This window comes from Rutidosis leptorrhynchoides, chromosome 3 (genome assembly GCF_046630445.1).
Source record: "Rutidosis leptorrhynchoides isolate AG116_Rl617_1_P2 chromosome 3, CSIRO_AGI_Rlap_v1, whole genome shotgun sequence".
Lineage (NCBI taxonomy): Eukaryota > Viridiplantae > Streptophyta > Magnoliopsida > Asterales > Asteraceae > Rutidosis > Rutidosis leptorrhynchoides.
In genome coordinates, this window is record NC_092335.1 from 553,047,501 (window position 1) to 553,052,303 (window position 4,803).

The following is a 4,803-nucleotide window of genomic DNA, read 5'->3' on the forward strand; positions in this document are numbered from 1 at the left end:
ACACACCTAAGCATAAATATCTCCATACATACATACATAAATACATACTGTCACACCCCCTAAATGGGATCGGGGGTCATATGTGACTAACCAATATCATAACACAAGTGTAAAGCGAGAACGACTCTATATGAGACGTTTTTACTAAAAAGCCAATGTATTTAAAGCAGCGGAATTAAATAGTCATTACAAATGAATCTTTAAAAATGTAAATGTAAACTTAAATGTTTTAATGCAATAATATGAATGTAAAAATGTGGACTCCAAAAGCAGCAAAGTCCAAGTAGCAAACAATCTCTAGCAATCTTCACCTAGGGATGGCAATGGATACCCGATCCAGTGGATATCCATCCGATCCACCCGATTATTCGTGGATATGGACGATCTAAATGGATATGGATATGGATATGGACGAAAAAATTTCACCCATGGATGAACTCGCTTTCACCCGAAATAACAAAATATATAAATTTATCACTCAAATTAGTATCATTTATGTAGTGATATTTCATTAATTATATTCATATTCATCTTTCGTTATATTTTCTCAAAAATATAACGATATTCTTATTGAAACAACCCAACCCGTATTAAAACCGGCCCATAAAAATTTTTCCTTTTAATACGCGTTAAATAATACTTTAGGTCCCATTACACATATTCCAAAACGTATTTGTTATCAAGGTAAGTTCATCGAACTTAAAACATACATTAATGATTTAAACTCCTTAATACAATGGTTCATTAATTAAATCGTAAACCGGTTATAATCATTATGACCCGACTAGTTACGTTTACACCAAACCGAGCATGGTGATTTGGGACTACGCTACCCAAATCCTAATCGAGTCCAAAAGCAAGATCTTCTAAAGCAACCTAGCCGAGATCTCTAATCCCCAAGCTTACCCGAGCCGCCAAGCATGCGAACCTATAAAAATATCAACAACGAGAGGGTAAGCTAACGCTTAGTGAGTGAGAATATACTACATACATATATATGCATAAAATGGACACGCCACAAAATAGCAAATACCGCATACCGGAGCATCCAAACATAAAGGCAAGCTAGTCTAAGCATACCGTAAGATCACTAAGCAATGAGCTAAAGATACATCAACAAAATATAAGTTTGCCAACAACGATGTGAACAATGCCAATAAGCTACACCCGGAGGGTTAGCTACAACGCGACAATACAACATTATATGTATACAATATACATATGTATATATATCTCGAATAACATAATTTGCTTACGCTTACAACACAATAACCATGGTTAACCAAGTATACAAGAGAACGGTACATGTAAGTCCGTTGGAGTTCATAACATCCACTAGTGTTACTTATACACCGCGTAATCACTAGTCCCCCGGGTGATGTCTTAAACACCGCGACTAACTCACCCTTACAAAAATGTGGCGTCTTAAACACCGCGACGAATCCACACTTCATTCAATACAATGAGTGGTGTCTTGAACACCGCGACACTTCCACTCTCACGACATTGTGGTGTCTTAAACACCGCGACAATCCCACAAGTCAATTACACAAGGAGTAGTGTCTTAAGCACCGCGACAATACTACTCGTTACCTAGAATGTGGTGTCTTGAACACCGCAACACTTCCACATTCATACCACACAAATAAATACATTATATACGTTCACGCATAATTATTCCACTCACAAAATTAACCCTTCGCCATTGGGGTTATATAATCCACATCACACGCCCATGTGATAACGTACACCCAAAGTGTGCACCTCGTCAAAGGTAGTCAACCAAAACGCACAACCGTGCCAATTGGACCTATACACAAGTCCAACAATTCCACCTATATGAGAAGTGAGCTCTATAACCGAGAACCCCTTCACCCGACCCGCACCCATCCTACACATACATATGCATATAGGATATTAACACTCACATTGTCGCCTTGATGAATGCTTCCAAGTAATCCGCGACTCGTCAATGGAAAGTACCTATTCCATTATCACAAATACAACAATACACAATTAGAGTTGACTTACAAACCAACCCAATTCGACACTTAGTGCCATTTTGACCCAAATGCACTTCCAAGCACAAAACGCGCCCAAACTAACCAATAATTACTAACACGGGTGAAAATGGTCCTAATATGCCAAGTAAACCCAAACACAAGTGTTAAACACATGTCTCACCCATTTTGACACCAAAACCCTAATTTTAACCAATTAAGTCAAAATCTCACCATTTACAAGTTTTACAAGCATAAACTTGCACACTAAACACAAAACCGCCAATAACAACCATAAACCCGAATATTGGTGTTAATCTCCAATTAACAACTAAATGGGTTCCATCTAAGAATCATACAATCAAAAGCCCTAAATTTGAATGATGAACACAAAAACGAATTTCGGAGTTGGAGCTTACCACTAGTATCACCACGTAGCCCAGAACGAGGAGAACACACTTTCCAACTACGCCAAAGATCGAATCACAAGTCTTGAACCCCAAATCTTCACTTGAATCCAAAGAGGATTTATGTTTTGAGAGAATAAATGGAAGAAAAATGAAAAAGGAAATGAAGTGAATGAGATGGGTGGCTGAGATTTATCCCACAAACTGATCCATATGCGAAATGACAGTTTTACCCCTGAACACACCCCATTTAAAGCTGAAAATCGGGTCTGGAACCAGGCTGGTCGCGGCGCGACCCTACTTGTCGTGGCGCGACCCTACTTGTCGCGGCGCGACAACGTGCTGCAGCTGGTGCTTCAAATTACTAGTGTTCTGATCCAGTTTTGCTCTTAATCATCGCGGCGCGACCACAGCCTTCGCGGCGCGACCCACAACACATTTTCTTCCATTTTCGTCTAACCAAGTCCCCGTCTCATAATTCCACTCGTACGCTCCAATCCCGACTTATTTATGCAAGCAAACCCTTCTAGAAGACCCTAGAACGAACCCTTACCAATAATCTTGCATGCATGCGTAACCACCACCTTATATACGCATATTCCCACGCGTACATGCAACGTACACTATCGTACACCGCGTATCTCTCGTTCCAACTATAGATATACATGAATTCATACGCAACCCGAACCATATACACATGTATATCTAAATATCTCCACTGTATATACATACATATGTACATATATATATATTCTCGCATATGAAATATTCGGGTGTTACAACTCTCCCCCACTTAGAATTGATCACGTCCTCGTGATCCTTGTTACTTAACCAAACGAACCACACTCCACGGTCCTCAACTTAAGTCCCAAACCGACTTTCCTAGGCAACTCTTTCCAATGAATTACCTTTAACAACTAAAATCGTCAACCGCGGTTATCAAGTTACCATCCGAGCATTAAAGCCATGCTCAATCCCGCACACCGGGAAACTCAACCAAATCTCGAACCGAGATATCAACCCTCTAACGTACCATTACCAAGTACAATGCTAAAAGCAACCAAGTCTCAAACCTAAGGTAAACAATCCGAAACGATGAAGACCGAACCAACGAATCCTGACGGATAACACCAATCACTAAACATCCCTTGTAGTGCGCAATACGATCAATACGCAACTACCGTAACATCATAATCAAAAGGCTAAAACCGATAGCGCCCAAAACGACTATGAAAACGCCAAATCCAAAGGTGTACAAAATCGACTATCGTCACACCCGTAACAACACGTGAGCGAAACACGGCTATCGCATCACTAATCATACCACATGGTCCTCGCGACCCCACCATAGGCGTATAAAAATACCCGATCGATCACACAACACAGTCCTTACGACCCCACCATTGGTGTATAAAACAACCAACAGATCAACATCATGGTCCTTACGACCCCACCATCGGTGTATAAAACAACCGACAGATCACACAACACGAAGGCTGGCCGAAAACACACGCGCCTTAGTGAATCCAAACTACACGCGATTCACTACCATGATGAAGTCAGCGAACCCGAATATCATGCTTCACCAATCAATAATCCCATGATGAAGTCAGCGGACCCCGAAGGTCATGCTTCACCAATCTCAACACCGGATGAAGTCAGCGGACTCCGAAAGTCATGCTTCACCGATATAACACCTCGCTCATGATGAAATCAGCGGACCCCGAAGGTCATGCTCCACCAATCGCATACTCCCATGATGAAGTCAGCGGACCCTAAAGGTCATGCTTCATCAATCACCAATACCATGATGAAGTCAGCGGACCCGAAAGTCATGCTTCATCAATCAACGCCCTTTTGGCCTCGAACGACGAGTAGCGTAACATCGCGCTCTGCTACGCCATAGTGAATCCTAACGGATACCACTAACCATTCACATACACGAGCAAGAACCACCTATATCAAACATAGGCACAAAACAATTATTCTCTAGAAGAGAATCCGACACACACCTCCCTTAACCGAAGGATTTCACCTTGCTCGCCAAACACGTCCATTATCTCTCAATCGAGATTTACCACATTACCACCTCGGTGATAATTCAAATCCAAACCATAAATACAATTTATCCGAAATTGTAATCTACCACAAATCGACCAAAATCAGGTCTCGACAACATTTTCCGGATCTACCAAAAGCATCATCCGAAATCTCACACTAAAACTTCCTCGTGCGGGAGTGTAACTCCCCCATTTGGAACTACGTCCCATATCCACAACTCGTACAACCGTACAATGCTACCTAAGGTAGACTTTACAAAGATTGGGCTCACACGACCCGTCACCATATCTTGCTCCAGCCTTGAGCACACAAAGGATTTCAATCAATCCTTAAAC